This window comes from Pholcus phalangioides, unplaced genomic scaffold (assembly GCF_987345545.1).
Source record: "Pholcus phalangioides strain wild (caught in Gottingen) unplaced genomic scaffold, Ppha-v1.0 ptg000022l_1, whole genome shotgun sequence".
In the NCBI taxonomy this organism is placed as follows: Eukaryota; Metazoa; Arthropoda; class Arachnida; order Araneae; family Pholcidae; genus Pholcus; species Pholcus phalangioides.
Genome location: NW_028301615.1, coordinates 36,988,673 through 37,006,055, shown reverse-complemented (window position 1 = coordinate 37,006,055; position 17,383 = coordinate 36,988,673). Strand labels below are relative to the sequence as shown.

At 39.2% G+C, this 17,383-nt stretch overlaps 7 non-coding genes across 7 annotated transcripts; all 7 read right to left on the bottom strand.

The window, feature by feature from the left end:
- Nucleotides 1-107: 107 nt before the first annotated feature.
- On the bottom strand, nucleotides 108-178 carry TRNAG-UCC (transfer RNA glycine (anticodon UCC)). Its single transcript has one exon. It is a non-coding gene; the product is annotated as a tRNA-Gly (tRNA).
- Nucleotides 179-1,084: 906 nt separating this feature from the next.
- Nucleotides 1,085-1,155, bottom strand: TRNAG-UCC (transfer RNA glycine (anticodon UCC)). Its single transcript has one exon. It is a non-coding gene; the product is annotated as a tRNA-Gly (tRNA).
- Nucleotides 1,156-1,478: 323 nt separating this feature from the next.
- Nucleotides 1,479-1,549, bottom strand: TRNAG-UCC (transfer RNA glycine (anticodon UCC)). The gene has a single exon. It is a non-coding gene; the product is annotated as a tRNA-Gly (tRNA).
- Nucleotides 1,550-1,675: 126 nt separating this feature from the next.
- Nucleotides 1,676-1,746, bottom strand: TRNAG-UCC (transfer RNA glycine (anticodon UCC)). Its single transcript has one exon. It is a non-coding gene; the product is annotated as a tRNA-Gly (tRNA).
- Nucleotides 1,747-1,872: 126 nt separating this feature from the next.
- TRNAR-UCU (transfer RNA arginine (anticodon UCU)) lies at nucleotides 1,873-1,943 on the bottom strand. Its single transcript has one exon. It is a non-coding gene; the product is annotated as a tRNA-Arg (tRNA).
- Nucleotides 1,944-2,069: 126 nt separating this feature from the next.
- Nucleotides 2,070-2,140, bottom strand: TRNAR-UCU (transfer RNA arginine (anticodon UCU)). The gene has a single exon. It is a non-coding gene; the product is annotated as a tRNA-Arg (tRNA).
- A 324-nt stretch (nucleotides 2,141-2,464) lies between these two features.
- On the bottom strand, nucleotides 2,465-2,535 carry TRNAG-UCC (transfer RNA glycine (anticodon UCC)). Its single transcript has one exon. It is a non-coding gene; the product is annotated as a tRNA-Gly (tRNA).
- Between the last annotated feature and the right edge of the window lie 14,848 nt (nucleotides 2,536-17,383).

Here is a 17,383-nt window from a genome sequence, read left to right as displayed (position 1 = left end):
ACACATGAAGCTCCTTATTACCATCATTCATATAGGATAATTTAAAAACCGACAATTCCCCAGACATTATTGAATAAAGCTGCACGTGCTCCTCCTAAACAAACAGTTGCACCGGCCGGGAATCGAACCCGGGTCTCCAACTTGGAAGGCGAGTATTCTGCCACTGAACCACCGGTGCGATATAATAGAGTTAACGTAACACATGAAGCTCATTATTACCATCATTCATACAGGATAATTTAAAAACCGACAATTCCCCAGACATTATTGCGAAAAGCTGCACGTGCTCCTCCGAAACAAACAGTTGCCCCGGCCGGGAATCGAACCCGCGTCTCCCAATTGGAAGGCGAGTATTCTGCCACTGAACCACCGGTGTGCGGTGGTGGAGTTAACGTAACACATGAAGCTCACTAATACCATCATTCATATAGGATAATTTAAAACTGACGATTCCCCAGACATTATTGAGAAAGGCTACACGTGCTCCTCTGAAACAAACAGTTGCGCTGGCCGGGAATTGAACCAGTGTTTCCCACTTGGAAGGCGAGAATTCTGCCTCTGAAAAACCGGTACGTGGTGGTGGAGCTAACGTAACACATGAAGCTCACTAATAGCATCATTCATATGGGATAATTTAAAACCGACAATTCCCCAGACATTATTGAGAAAAGCTGCACGTGCTCCTCCTAAACAAACAGTTGCACCGGCTGGGAATCCAAACCGGGTTTCCCACTTGGAAGGCGAGAATTCTGCCGGTGCCCTGTGATAGAGCTTACGTAACTCATGAAGCTCATTAATACCATCATTCATATAGGATAATTTAAAAACCGACAATTTCCCAGACATTATTGCGAAAAGCTGCACGTGCTCCTCCTAAACAAACAGTTACTCCGACCGGGAGTCGAACCCGGGTCTCCCACATGGAAGGCGAGAATTCTGCCACTGAACCACCGGTCTGCGTTGGTGGAGTTAACGTAACACATGAAGCTCATTAATACCATCATTCATATAGGATTAGTTAAAAACCGGCAATTCCCCGGACATTATTGAGAAAAGCTGCACATGCTCCTCCTAAACAAACAGTTGCACCGGCCGGGAATCGAACCCGAGTCTCCCACTTGGAAGGCGAGAATTCTGCCACTGAACCACCGGTGCGCTGTGATGGAGTTAACGTAACACATGAAGCTCACTAATAGCATCATTCATATGGGATAATTTAAAACCGACAATTCCCCAGACATTATTGCGAAAAGCTGCACGTGCTCCTCCTAAACAAACAGTTGCACCGACCGGGAATCGAACCTGAGTCTACCACTTGGAAGGCGAGAATTCTGCCACTGATCCACCGGTGCGCTGTGATGGAGTTAACGTAACACATGAAGCTCACTAATACCATCATTCATATGGGATAATTTAAAACCGACAATTCCCCAGACATTATTGCGAAAAACAGCACGTGCTCCTCCTAAACAAACAGTTGCACCGGCCGGGAATCGAACCTGAGTCTCCCACTTGGAAGGCGAGAATTCTGCCACTGAACCACCGGTGCGCGGTGGTGGAGTTAACGTAACACATGAAGCTCACTAATAGCATCATTCATATGGGATAATTAAAAACCGACAATTCCCCAGACATTATTGCGAAAAACTGCACGTGCTCCTCCTAAACAAACAGTTGCACCGGCCGGGAATCGAACCTGAGTCTCCCACTTGGAAGGCGAGAATTCTGCCACTGAACCACCGGTGCGCGGTGATGGAGTTAACGTAACACATGAAGCTCACTAATAGCATCATTCATATGGGATAATTTAAAACCGACAATTCCCCAGACATTATTGCGAAAAACTGCACGTGCTCCTCCTAAACAAACAGTGGCACCGACCGGGAATCGAACCCGGGTCTCCCACTTAGAAGGCAAGAATTCTGCCACTGAACCACCGGTGCGCGGTGATGGCGTTAACGTAACACATGAAGCTCACTAATAGCATCATTCATATGGGATAATTTAAAACCGACAATTCCCCAGACATTATTGCGAAAAACTGCACGTGCTCCTCCTAAACAAACAGTGGCACCGACCGGGAATCGAACCCGGGTCTCCCACTTAGAAGGCAAGAATTCTGCCACTGAACCACCGGTGCGCGGTGGTGGAGTTAACGTAACACATGAAGCTCACTAATAGCATCATTCATATGGGATAATTAAAAACCGACAATTTCTCAGACATTATTGCGAAAAGCTGCACGTGCACCTCCTAAACGAACAGTTGCACCGACCGGGAATTGAACCTGAGTCTCCCACTTGGAAGGGGAGAATTCTGCCACAGAACCACCGGTGCGCTGCGATGGAGCTAACGTAACACATGAAGCTCATTATCACCATCATTCATATAGGATAATTTAAAAACCGACAATTCCCCAGACATTATTGCGAAAAACTGCAAGTGCTCCCCCGAAACAAACAGTTGCACCGGACGGGAATCGAACCCGGGTCTCCCACTTGGAAGGCGAGAATTCTGCCACTGAACCACCGGTGCTGGAGTTAACGTAACACATGAAGCTCACTAATAGCATCATTCATATGGGATAATTAAAAACAGACAATTCTCCAGACATTACTGCGAAAAACTGCACGTGCTCCTCCGAAACAAACAGTTGCACCGGCCGGGAATCGAACCCGGGTCTCCCATTTTGAAGGCGAGTATTCTACCACTGAACCACCGGTGTGCTGTGATGGAGTTAACGTAACACATGAAGCTCACTAATACCATCATTGATATAGGATAATTTAAATCCGACGATTCCCCAGACATTATTGCGAAAAGATACACGTGCTCCTCCGAAACAAACAGTTGCACCGGCCGGGAATCGAACTCGATTCTCGTCCATTATCTTTATTATTTAGAAGGCGAGAATTCTGCCACTGAACCACCGGGGCGCCGCGGTGACGTTAACGTAACACATGAAGTTCACTAATAGCATCATTCACATAAAATAATTGAAAACCCATGATTCATCAGACATTTTTGTGAAAAGCTACACGTGTTCCTCCGAAACATAAATCTGTATTGTCCGGGAAACCAACTCGTTTCTCCTACTTAATAGGTGATAATTTTGCCACTGAACCACCGACACCTGTCTCTAATGGAAATATAACATTAGAGACAGGCGTCGATTTTTTTCGACGCATTTTCCTACATTTGCCAAATTTATGATTTTTATTCACAAATTTTACCAGATCATAACCAATAGTTGCTGGAAGAACAGAGATTGGGATTGATAGTGAAGTTTCGTAGGAGAGAAGTGTATAACTCCATTATTAATTTTATTTAAAAGCAAAAAAGTATTAAAAATTAGTTTGAGTTGAGTATTAACGAGGTAAACTAGAAAAAATTTAAGATTTCTAGTGTGTCAAGATGTGGTCTTTCATTTGAGAAAAATATTACTATCTTTATTATTCACAGTGATTAGTATGATTGAGCAGTTATTATGAGGTTATTGTATAGATTATAATTACATGGTGCAAATCACTAAATTTGTAAAAGAAATACGGCAAAACCATGGGGCAATTTTACAAAATGTTCGTCAAGGTTTCAGACAAAAAACTGAAACAAAGTTCAGTTTTGAGGTACGCATTTCTGATCTCTTGCATTCCAAACAATATCAGCTAGCGAATGCAACACTATTAAAACTTTTTCACGGGTTTCTATGGTCAAGATACAACTGTTTCTCCTGTGTGATTGAAAACTTGGAACGTCGATTCATCAATGCTCGACATAGTGTTCATATAAATATATGTTCTCTTTGATTAAATTGCTAATGGAATATTAAGTTGGTCAACTGAAAATATAATGAAATAACGATTTATAGATGGTAATTAATGTTTAAATCTATTTCTCAGTTTTTCAATTTCTTATGTCTTTGTTGTTATCGATTAGTACACTGCTCAAAACAATTAGGGGAGCAAGCAAAAAAGTGAAGAAAACCGTGCGAGACAGCCACGTATTGGCATACAATGGATAGTACACGCGTATCAATGCGAAATACAGAAAAAAGACGTAAAAAAATTTGGAATTAAGATTTAATTCTTTGAAAATATGCAAAAACCATGAAAAGATGAATCAGGGCAACAATTTGGTTACATGTAAACGATAAAAAAATATACTGTTTAGACATGATACATGAGTTTTAATAGGGCGTGTGGTCTCCTCAAACAGCTAAGACTGCTGCACACCTGTTTGCCATGGATGCGATGAGGTTATCGATCAGACTTTGGGGAATAGTGTTCCACTCCTCAAGAAGTGCAATCTGCAAGTCTCGGACAGTAACAGGCGGCCTTGGTCGCGCAGCAATGCGTCGTCCGAGCATGTCCCAAACATGCTCGATTGGATTCAGGTCAGGAGAGCACGCTGGCCATTCCATACGCTGTATTGTTTCAGCTTCAAGCATGTTCTCCACCAGACGAGCTTATGCAGTCGGGCATTATCATCCTGGAAAACAAAGGAATCTCCAATGGCTACAGCGTAAGGGATGACATGAGGTCGCAGTATCTCGTCTGCATACCTTCGGGGCGTCAAAGTGCCATTCCGAATGATATGCAGGTCCGTACGTCCGCCTATGCTGATTCCACCCCATACCATCCAACCAGCTCGTCTGTATTGTGACCTTTCACGAACGAATGCGGGGTTATTTCGAGTGTCCCTGTCCCTCCATACCAGAACACGTCGGGTGTCACAATCCAGACTGAATCGGGACTCGTCTGTAAACAGCACTTGGCTCCAATCATGTTGCTCCCAATCTCGATGTTCAGCAGCCCATCTTCTTCGGGCCGCACGGTGGCGTGGGGTCAACGGAATGCAGACCATTGGCCTACGTGCATAGAGCCCTCCCTCATGAAACCGATTACGTACTGTTTGGCTGGACACCCTTCGTCCTGTTGCCAAGAGCAACCGTCTTTGCAGCTGCGTAGCAATCTCTGTTCTGTTTCGACGGGCTGTTAACCGTATATACCGTTCATCAGTTGCTGTAGTGGCGCGTGGCCGACCTTGCCCTGGTCGACGTCTAACATTTCCTGTTTCTTGGAATCGATTCCACAGCCTTGCAACAACACTTCTGGCGACTCCAACAGCGTCCGCGACACTACGTTGTGTTTGCCCGGATTCCAGTCTGCCTATAACACGCCATGCCATGGATTCCGGTAAATCACGTTGTTGAGACATCCTCAAGTCACCTTGTCTCAAAAAAAAAATACTGCGCAATCGAATTTCACAGTTACGGCAGTAAAACAGACGTTTCTGCAACATCCCGATTTCTGCCCTTATCTCCTTTTTCTGGTTTTTGACGTCATGAACTTTGATTTGCATATGAAGTTTTCTTCTTCCGTTTCCTGCTAGGCTTTAAATTATGGATGATTTATTTTATGTTACTTATCGGTATACATCTTTGCGTAATTTTGTTAAAACCATGTGCTCCCCTAATTGTTTTGAGCAGTGTATATGCTTCCTTTCAGAATTTCGATCCTTATCTATATTTACTACATGCATTTTGTTTTCTTTTGAATCCACAGTTTTCTTTTACGGTTTTTTTTTTCTGTTTATTTCTTACCACATTGTTTGGCATCTTCATTTTTTTGTGTTCGTAGATTCTCTGTTTGTATTTTCATTTAACCATCGTATACGGCGGGAACCGCCATATACGATTCTACTTCTTGTGAGGTGCGGTATTTGTTTATCTAGTGATAAGCGAGGTGTGTTGGTGAAAGGCTGGTAATATATGGCTTGTATTTCCGATGAAGAAATGATTATTTGGTATCTTTATCAGACATATTCTCAACGTAACTAAATTGTTGTCGTACTTCCAAATTGCGGCGGACGTTCTGTGTTCTAAGTGCGGTGTTTTTGTTGGAAAACTTTATGTACCATTAGATGTGAGCTGGAGCTCAAATTCTCACATCCCGCTGTATTTCTATTTATCCCAAGGAAGTTTATACTAAGTTTATTCGTGGTGGGAAGGCTACACACACACACCGTCTCCACGCTTAATTTCACTATGTTTACAGAAATATTAGACAAATAATATGCTGGATACAGTACTTGTCTGTTACAAGACGTCTCATCGCAATCGTGTTCGTTGTGTTAGAATTAACTGCTACTTTCAGTAACGTTCAAAATGCTTTAGCTTTAGTTATTATCTTTTCCTTCAAAATTGAATTAGATTCTCTCTTAAGAGATCCCAAACATCAGAAAATCTCACGGAGTTTCGCAAAACGAACTAACCGCTAATGAAAAGATTCACGAAATCGTAATAAGAGAGTGAATCTTTCCTTCGATGAGGGACAACTAGCGATGAGATTCTTCCCAAATCCGTTAAATGGTGGAACTTTCAAAATTCCGTTTTTTACGAAATGTAACAAGCAATTAGGATACTAACATAGTACATCTGTATATTTCAAAGTGGATGGTATAGTATCCATCACCGAGTCGAAAATAGCTCGATCTTCTGAATGACGCCATTTTATTGATAATGTGGGGGCAGAGCCGACATTTCAACTTTTTCCAGGGTGGGGCAGGGGAGTCAAAGCACTTGCACACAATGTATGTATATATATATATATATATATATACCATTTTTAGTGTATTTTCAAAAGCCGGGGGGGTGTTGCCCCCCCCCCCTCCTAAATAACGGGCCTGTGTGGGGGGAAATGTAGACCACAAACATACCTAAGAGGATTTGGGTAGATATTTGACTATACAAACGCGGAACTTGAAGTGATAAAGTCTCAAAAATTAGGCGAAACATAGTTCATCAAATCAAGAGTAACTGTACGAGAGTATAAAGCAGTAGCTTTTTAAACAGAGCAGGTATGGATGTCTTTAAAAAAACGATTAATGCGTGAGAATCTTTTCCGTTTTTTCTGATATGTGTAAAAAATACTAATAATATTTCCAAAGGATTTCGTAGTTGTCGCAAACGAATGTCATCGTAAATGAGCATCTCTTTTGCGCCACCTCGTTGGGTATTACCTGTTGTAGCCGTGTATTTGTATTCTTATTGCATTCGTAATTTCGTAAGTATAACATTTTTCATGCCACCGCTTCATACATACGTATTTCATACTGAACTCTTTATCCATTGTAGGATTTCTCGTAGACTAGGCCGATGGACTTTTACCGGCATGGATGTGGCCTCAAGAAATCATTGCTATTTAGAACAGCATGGTGATAACAATTATTAATTTACTCGTCTTACACCAATTAACTTCCACTACTCCACATCTTGATAAATTGAACGATTAATTTATTAAAAACAGAACTTTAGGACAAGCTGGTTAACATGTTGAAAAACTATATAGCTTAAAACGAATAACAATACATAATATTAAAAGTTAAAAGTTGAATATATATATACGAAAAAGGGTGAGGAGAAGAGTCGTCAACCGCACTTTTATGCAACACCAGCTTTGACGTCACATCGACATAGTATAAGGTGCGATGATGCTACAACCACATAGGATTGTCACAGCGACACCTACAGACTCCCCGTTTGATTGGACAAACTTGTTGAGAAAATAGTGTTTTTTTTTAATTGTTATTATTATTATGGAGTTTAGTTTGTTTTTACGTGTTTTTCTGTGATTTCAAGACCTTGTCCCTGTAATTAAAGCTTTTTTGAGCTAGACGGCCTTAACTTTCTTCAGTTCCACTTCATTCACTCCATTCGATTTCACTCCTTTTTTTGAATGATAGAACTTGCATTGTATACAGTTGTGTGCGTACAAGAGTTTGAATTTATCTTAGCACAACGCAGCCTTGTATATGGCTATTCTAAATCACTCGTAGATAGCAACACTAGGAGATAGAGTTGAATTCTAGCGTTACCACGCTGTTCGAAAGCGAATGTTATTCATTAAAAATCGAATAGAATGCTTGGTTTCATTCTAAAAAAGGTCTCTTCGCGTTATTCACGCAAAGAGTGATTTATTCTAAAGTCATTCTTCCGCTTTTTCTGGGCTCAGATCGTCCTGGACTAAAGTGTGCCGCAAGGATTTTGGGGACTACTTCCTTGATGGGGGCTACAGAGAAGAGCTACACGTGCTCTTGTTGGAACACAAAGCTTGAACTATGAAGAAAAACCTGATTTCTTTGATATGTTTAGATTGGAGGAACGCATGTGTCGGGGATATGATCGAAGTGTTCATTGAAATTTTAAACGGGACGGATGGCATGGGCCATGTCACAATGCACCGTCAATCATCCGCTTCGACAAGAGGACACCAGTATCGTTTAAAAAAGGGAAATTTCCAGGTTGTGCTGTCGCAGGGAATTTTTCACTGTAATGGGGTTGTCAATAAATGGAATAGCTTACCTCCGGGGTTATTATTATATCCTTATACACAGTGCATTAAGTATTAATTCTTTCGTGATATATGTTTTGTATTGGATTGCTTTATTTTGGTTATATTTACTACATGTGATGTATCTTTCTACTATATATGCAAGAGTAAACGAGAATATGTAGCGTGAGGGTGAAAAGAAATATACTTTGTATCTGCTATCTTATCTAATTATCTATTAAACTGTTTTACTCTTTTATTAGTTTTTTCCTTCTTTTCCCGTTTCTAACGCGCGATTAGGTTAGATCAAGGTTCCATATTCATCATCCAAATTTCTTGCCAATCGCTTGTAAAAGCGAAGGCATTAAAAAGATAAAGTTGTCATCTATCTTCTACCGACAAAAAATTAAGATTTCTCTGCAGAAAAATTTCATACTAATGTGACAAACTCATATTTTAAGTAATAAGTGGGAGACATCGAAAATATTATCAAAAATGACGCTTTCTTAAGACACCTCAAAATACACGTGGTCGTAGTCACTTTTACTTGCCTCGTTGCCAACAGTGAAAACACTGCGCGCGACTTCTTGCCAACCCTATATGCGTGTATCAAACTCTTATATAAGATGTAGTTATTTTTGATGGGAGCAGTTATTTTATCAATAATTTTCAATGTTTTTCTAGATGGTATTCGTGTCTTGTATCTGTGATTCGCGTATGGAAAAGTGCGGGTGTAAACGGAGATACTGAAGGTTCCTAAACAATTCCTTCAACTATTTTTATCAATAGAAATATATTTTCAATATCTGATCCATTCTGCATCTCCTGAATTCTCTGCCTTTGTGTTTTGTATGAAAACAATCTGTCCATGCAAATATCCAATGCCTGTATCGTTTTCAAATATTACAGCACTCGAATGTTTATCTACTATCATTTCCGCTCCGGTTATCTCCTGTGTATATACCATTCAGTATTTTGCTTTTCCATTCCCTCATATTTTATCTCATCTTCTCTTTACTTTTATTTCTATACGTGGTGCAAGACGTCGCGTATATACGGGATTGTCCTACATTTAACTAATGTATACGTTTCCCTATAAAATATTCACTGGTGCTTCTTTCCAAATCCCGTATTTGATTATTTTTAGTAGAATCAGTAATTAATAACAGCTTTAAAATTTTAAAACTTTTTCTCGTGCTACAGGGTGGGCAATAAAGTCCGTAGAAAAACTTTAAAAATGAATAAAAACCGGAAAAATAACCGAAATAAAAAACGGTTTGCAGGGTTAGCATCGCTAAGTCACGGGAATTTTTTTAAGACGGGGAAAAAGATAACTCAGAAACAGCCGACTGATGGCGCTGACGTACACAAGTCTAAGAAAAGATACGCAAATAACGAACAGAATGCCTCCAAATTGTTTATTACTACAGTATGTGTTCCACTTGACCACAGGGAATGACACAGTGCAACCGAGTCACAAATGCAGCAGCGGCAGAATTCAGCAGGTCTACATACACAGTTTACAACGGTGAACTGGTTGCGAATTAGGAGCGCAAGTTCTTATAACTAACTGTCTCATCTGCATACTTCCATCGAAGTCGCTCGTACCAGTTCCACCCATCAGCTGTTTTTTTAGGGTTTTTTTTCCCATGACCTAGCGATGCTAAAAAAAGGCTTCAATTTTTGGGAGTGATTGAATGTATTGGAAAAATTTGAAGATTTGATTAGAATGTGGTTAATGTCAATGTTGAAATAGCCGTGGATAATTTTGAAAAGTAATGATAGGCGAGCGATTTGTATGTGATGTTTAAAAAAAAAAGATTTAATTTTTGAAAAGCGTTCGCGTGCCAATCCTGATACCATGGCGTGCCACTTGTGGCACGCTTGCCGCGGGTTTGCCACCCCTGCTGTACATGGTGTCCACTCTTACTGTTTTCCAACAGCTAACTCTACACGGTTGGTCATAGAAGAAACTTCCAATTGCAAAGAAGATTTCAAATGTTGTCGTCACCCAGCATCTTAGAATTCGCTTACAGGTGCAAAAAAAAAAAAATAATAATTCTTCATGCGCTGAATAAAAATGAAACTTCCAATTTTACAACCAAAGTTTACCGAGTTTTGGCATTTTGTGAATTTTATGCCATATTCCTTACCAGAAATTACATGATTTCAGCAAAGCTTTGGAGGGGCCTATAGAAATTTACAATTGATAAACAATATTATTTCCATAGGATTTCATTCAGTGGATTTCGCAGCAAAGCAACACACACACTAGATGGAATTAAAACTGGGCGACCCGCCAATGGTTGTGCGCATCATTGCTTCTTTTAGACTTTGTATAGCGAAAGCTTTAGCGCTGCTATCGCAACCGGTTTGCGCGTGGAGAGGGGGAATAACAGAAAAAAAAGAGCAAAGTCTGTTGTATTAAATTATTTCTCCACGTTCAAAGCAAGTAAGTATATGGCTTGGCTAAAGCTCGATGTGCTGATGTAAAAAGGCCCGTTAGGAGCCAAATCCATTTTTTTAATCGCCAACATGTGATACGTATCTATATGTAGCAGCTGTATTAAATTAGCTCAATGTGAGGAGAGGAAAAGAAATGAAATTTGAGAAAAAAACTATAAAAATAATTATATAAATGTATACTTTTTTCCACAAAATTTTATAGGAAGAAAATGATTACCGCATTGTGTATTCGGTTTGATGGGTTGCCACAACTAACATGGACAATTACCGCGAAGAAAATACGCCAACTGGACGATGATCCCGAATCATGTCTTTTATTTTTTGCCTTTGGCTAGTGATCACCGGCCACTTCGCGAACTGGCCGACCAACGTCCGAATTAGACGGGTCAATATTTAACGAAATTTGTCAATTCGAGAAGTGGCCGACCGCGTCGTGAATTGGCCAATTTCGGGCTTTGGGAGTAACATATATATATATTGAGTATATGTTCTTTGCCTACCCTCCCCCCCCCCTTCCTTGGAAAAAGTTGAAGAGATGGGCCTGGTAATACCCCTATGTCTATGTTGTTGGTGGTAAGGAGGGGAAAGTTTAGCACCAATCAAATCGCAAAATCGGCTTATAATCGATAATCATCGATACGAGAAAAAAATTATAAAATTTCACGCAAGAAGTGAAACATCACAAAAAATAAATGATGTTCATAACATGGAAAACTGTAATTGATTTTTCTTTACTTCAGTTTATTTTTTTTCATTAAAAGTAAAATGAAAATAACGATCCTTATTATTTTCGCTTCGATCTTGGCGGGAAAAGTTACGACATTTTCGGTGTTAGATTACATTCATTTATTTTTTTTCCTTTTTTTCCACAATATTCGATGCTATATTAATTTTTACAAACTCAAACAAGTTTTTGAAAATTCTGGCAAAAGTATTTGCAGTTATTTACCGCTTAAAAATTTCTTCTTGCGGAAAACCTTGCAATGAAAAGAAATCTTTTAAGAAAACTTACGGAAGAGTTTGAGAAATTTATTGGAAAAACAAAAGTTAAGTTTCGGCCAAAACATCCAAGAGTTTAATGCAGTTTATAAAAGACATCTCGACTTTTTAGAGAAAATTATACTCCGGTAATTTTGTGATATTATTTTCCCCCATACTTTGGTATTTTTTAAAACCTTCTTGTAATTACCTTACGTGTCTTCTTTGTATCATTAAATTGACCGTCACTTTTAATCTCCTGTAAGAACCGTTCGTACAACGAGCGAAGCTAATATCGAGATATTTTTTCAAAAATGTCATGTTTCAGTGTTGATATTACTTTGTTAATTTACGATTAAAGTGATTTTTAAAGAATTTTAACAAGAGCTTTAGATTTAGAAATTGTTTTTGCTTGAAAATAAATAAACTAACTAAATTAACTTGATCAAAAATGATCAAGATTGACAAACAGTAATCAAGACTCGTTAAGAACAACGATCAAAAGTGATCGAGAATGGATAAACAGTGGTTAGAAGAACATAATAAACAATGATAAATACAGCGTTGATAAACAGTGGTACAACCCAGTTCTCCTCAACCGCTGGTCCGCAGACCAGTGCCGACCCGGGGAAATATCCTGCCGGTCCCCGAAACAGTTCTCCAAATTGTTAAAGCCACTACATCTGTGTTTCCCTACGTCTTTTGTGTCGCAGACCCCCGGTAGTGAAGATCAATGCACCACGGACCCTAATGTTCCGCGGATGCCCTGTAGTGCCGGACAATATTCAACGGTCCTTGTAGCGTGAGGAGGTCAATTTCGGCACCACTCTTACCATAAAATCCAAAATGTATTGATTTTTTATAATTTGCATGTCATATACAAAATGGAACAAATCACAATTGTGTCTGCCATTCATGCTATGGTAGTAAATTAAAATAAGAGAGAGAGAGATCCCGCGGTCCCTCACAAAGTACCCAAGAATCGTCGGAGCTCCGTCGACCACAGATTAAAAAACACTGCATTACATGATTAGGGGAGTGGCTTTGTTGCAAGTTGAGAAGGATGCTTTTGGAATTTCTATTCATGCTTGGAAAAAAAATTGTAATTTCAAAAATGGTAATAAAAATCAAACAGGGAAATCTCGAATGCAACTTAATGCAGCGCTTATAATCACAAAAACAACTTATATACTTTTTTTCCAACAAAGAATCAGCACCACTACCAAGAAGCTGTAATTCGGTACACTAAAAAACTAAATGCTGAAATTCTGCGAAAAAGATGAAAATATAGTAACTGTTGTTACGGTGCATAAAATTGGCACCAGTGTACGGCATAAACATAAACAATTATCAGTACCATAACAATATATTCATTTCCATGCTGCACGCCGGTTTTAAAAGTAAAAGCTTGCTTTATTTGAAAAATGTAACAAACAGTTATGTTTTAACTGGATAGATGGCAGCAGAAGTCTCAGCCTAATAATGTCTCTCTCTCGCTGAAATTCTAGGACAACCATAAAAACATAGTAACAAGTAAAATGTTGCACCCGTGTGCAGTATTAAAATGAACGATATTCGGTATCATATCATATGTTGTTCATTTTGACGCAGCATCGGTTTCAAACGAACAAATAATTTTACTTGCGGAATTGTAAGAGTGTGATTTCGTATTTATTTGATAGTTATCAGAAGGATTCCAACGTTATTTCATCCGCGTATAATTATTACAGCATATTATTATTATTATTATTATTACACTAGGGGCCCTGCCGCCATCTACAGGAAATGAAAAATATATGAAACAAAATATCCTAGTGCCAGTTCGTTCCAATTGTGTTTATAAATTCGACAAACCGATAAGATAAAGTAATTTTTTATTCAATAATATATACACTGAATAAATAATGAAACAAAAGCTCTACGGCGAACATAAAAATGTATCAACCAGTATTGGGATGAACAGAATTTAAACCGGTACAGCATGAAAATGAACAACATGTTGCATCAAACCCTGCATTGTTCATTTTGATGCTGCATACCGGTTTTAAACAAACAACGAATTTGAACGAATAGTTTTTTTTTTATTCGACAGGTGGCATAACAAGTCCCAGATGGACAAATGTATGATAAGCCAACAATTAGGGAAATTTTTCTCCTATATCATTATTTTTTTCTCGGGATTGGAAAAAACTTCTCTTATTAATGCCAGTCCGCGAAATTGTGCACTTAATTTCACTGGCCGCAAGTACGAAAAGGATACCGTTGCGATGGTCGAGTGGTGATGATGACGGACTCGCATCGCGAGGACGAGGGGTTCGAATCTCATGGCACCACAGCGGTGGTCGATTAAAGTTGGATTATCTGTGGTTCCCAACTTCGTATGCGAGCCGATCTCCTCGTTAAACGCCTACAAAAAAATGATACAAATATACAATCATTACAATTCACTCATAACTCGCAAATAGATGGCAGACAGACAGACATGACCGCATGACAGTGACCGCCCAGAGAGACCGATGGCAATAGCAGCATTATAACAAGCATTATACAGAAACAAACTCTTCATGTTTCATTCAAAACACATACAATATGTACATACATTCCAACATGTACTCATTCGTTAGAGATTCCATAGAGAAATATGGACGGGGTGTATGTGTGGTTTAGTAGTAGTTGTGTGAAAAGGTTGAAGAACACTGGTGCAACGAACGATAAATATTGGTGCTGAACAGTAGTATAAACAACAAGAAATATTGGTGACAAGCTATTGACACCCGGCGCTGCCGACCTTTTTTTCAATTTCTGAGAAGATTCAAAATGTGATAAACCATTATAAAGGAGAAAATTATAATATATATATTGGCAGCCTTAAAGAAGTGACAAATTATTGTAAAGGCATATGCATGTCTAAAACGCATTGCCAGGGAACCACGGTAACCAAAGTAAACATTCCAAAAGTCATTGTTGAGGCTCAGAAACTATTGTTGCTCGACAGATTTTTGCCCATTTCGGGCATTTGCCAAGCTCTGACAGATAAAAGTAACATATCGTACAAGTCGGACCGAGTTTCGTATATATATGCAAAATTTGGTCGTATATATGTGAAGTTTTCATATACAGGGTGTTCTGTTAATGAACCGACAAACTCAGAGAGTTGTTAATAGGCAACAAGAGGAACAAAAATTACAATGGAACTTGGTGTCGCAAACCACGTTGAGAGGGTGAAAATCGTGAAAAAACGCATGCAGGCTCTGAGTTCAGAGGAGACGAAAGGTGGATGGCAGTCGATCGCTGAGTGCGTTCGTGGGTTCGCTCACCATATCTGACGTAAGCAGCGTCGTGAAACGCATGCGCTGGGGTAGGATTACGCACGACGGACGACGTAAATTAGCGCTATTGCAATAGTAAGCACATGTAACAATTGGTTGTCTGTTTCAATGAGCATCGTGATTGGTGACTACACGAACGAGGAATACGCTGCTATGCAGTTGATTTACGGTCGAGAGATGGCAATAGGGGCTTAGCACAGCGGATGTGCCAACAGCAATATCCGATGAAGAGTTGTCCTCATCATACTAACTTAGCGTTGATCGATCGTCTACTACGGGAGACGGGGACCTTCCACGCATCATAGCGTGATGCAGGGAGACCGCACAATGTTCGCACTCCTCAAATGGAAGAATTCCAGAGGATCTCATAGCGCGGATTGTCGTTGCTGCGTCAGACATCAAAAGCATACCTGGTATCTTCGATCGCGTCCGGGAATCGTTTTTACGTCGTTATAGACTGTGCAATAAAGTCAGCTGCCGCCACTCCCAACAACTCTTGCAATAATTAATCAAATAAATCTTTTCGTAGTTATTATTGTACTTTTTGTCGTTCTAGCGTGACGTCGGAACCTGCGTGCATTTTCCGTAATTTTCACCCTCTCAACGTGGTTTGCGACACCAAGTTCCATTGCAATTTTTGTTCCCTCTTGATGCCTACTAACAACCTTCTGAGTTTGTCGATCCATTAACAGAACATCCTGCATATGCAGCGAGAGAGAGAGAGAGAGAGATCGGTTCAAAATTGCAGATTTTGCAGTAATGATATACAGCGATGAATAATTGTTATGAACAACCTAAAATAATGGTGTTAAAAAAAATGAGAATGTTGATGAAAAGTCATAAAAACATAATAGCGGGTGGTGACAAATAGCAGATAAATGTCAGAAAAGAAGAAATAAAACAATTTTATTTGATTTTATTAAAAAATTTTCAATGTTTTTATAGAGATCAGAGTTAATTACCGAATTAATGAAAATTCAAATCCGTGTTGATGTTCTAAGTGAGTGTCAAAAACAATCTATTTCCAGACACCCTCAGATGATTAAGTAGTTCTCCGCGTCATATGTACAATTAAAGTTTTCCTTAATTTCTCCGATGTGGAACCAGCCTAACATTTCAGCAGATCGTGAACGAAACTCACAAAAGCACCCGAGTGCAACTAACGATACGAACATAACGCGGAAATCACGTCTAAAAGAGCGTGTAAAGTTTTAAAGTTAATGTCCCTTCAAATTTGGGAAAAAGACACGTCTAGAAATGATCATTATCACAACGAGGGCTGAGAAAACAGCTGCTGCGTTTCTTGATTTTCCAGGAGAAAGATTTCACGTAAAAGAAAAGTTTCTGAATTCATTCCTCCCACCCCCCCCCCACCCCCCACCGTATAAATTGGAACGAAAAAGGTCCAATTTCTCCAATTCGATATAATCAACACTTAATAAAAATACTATGAACAAAAAATATATTCGTGTGGTCGAATTCTTCCTAAGTATTAATCATATATGAGATTATAATTCCACCAAGGTATTGATATTGATTTTTATATTTGTTTGTCTGGCAATATTTCTGAAAGCAAAACACATATCATGTTTGCTATTCTTATCTTCTGTTTGTTATCACATTAATTTTTTTTTTTCTCATCTTGAATATCGAGTCGTATTTTTGCTTAATTCATTCTATTTCCGTTGTATTTATTAACGGGGGTTTTGTTCTTTTTTTTGTATAGAAATAGTTATTTGATTGTAATTCTATTATATGTCTTTATTTTTGTATTATGTGTGGTTTATATGATCGGTTTTTTTTTCCATTGTAATATGTAGCTTTGATGCTAGTGAGTGATGGACAAATAGCAAAAATATCGAGGCGCCAGAACTAGTCTGAACCCGGAGAAAAAGATCCAAAATAATGCTTCTTTTGACATTTTCATGGCGAAGTAACCCTTGTTTCATGTTGGCAGACATGCTGTTATAAATTCCAAACATTTTGCGCTGCTCTCAGCCAACTTGGTAGCCTACACAAAGAAAATGTTAGGCGTTAATACCAATTTTTTAGTCACGGTGGTGACCTGGCCCCTGGGATTTGTCCAACCCTACTTTAAGATTACTATGTTTGTTATCATTAATGTATTCTTTGTTTGCGTCCGTGGTGGTTTTCTGGCTCCATAATTGAGCTCTGCCCGTTGAGATTTGCAGGAATGAATTCCGTAAGAAGACGACGAATAAAACCAGACGACGCGCCCAGTTATTCGCAGTTCATAGGAAAAGTTTTAACAACTGGCTG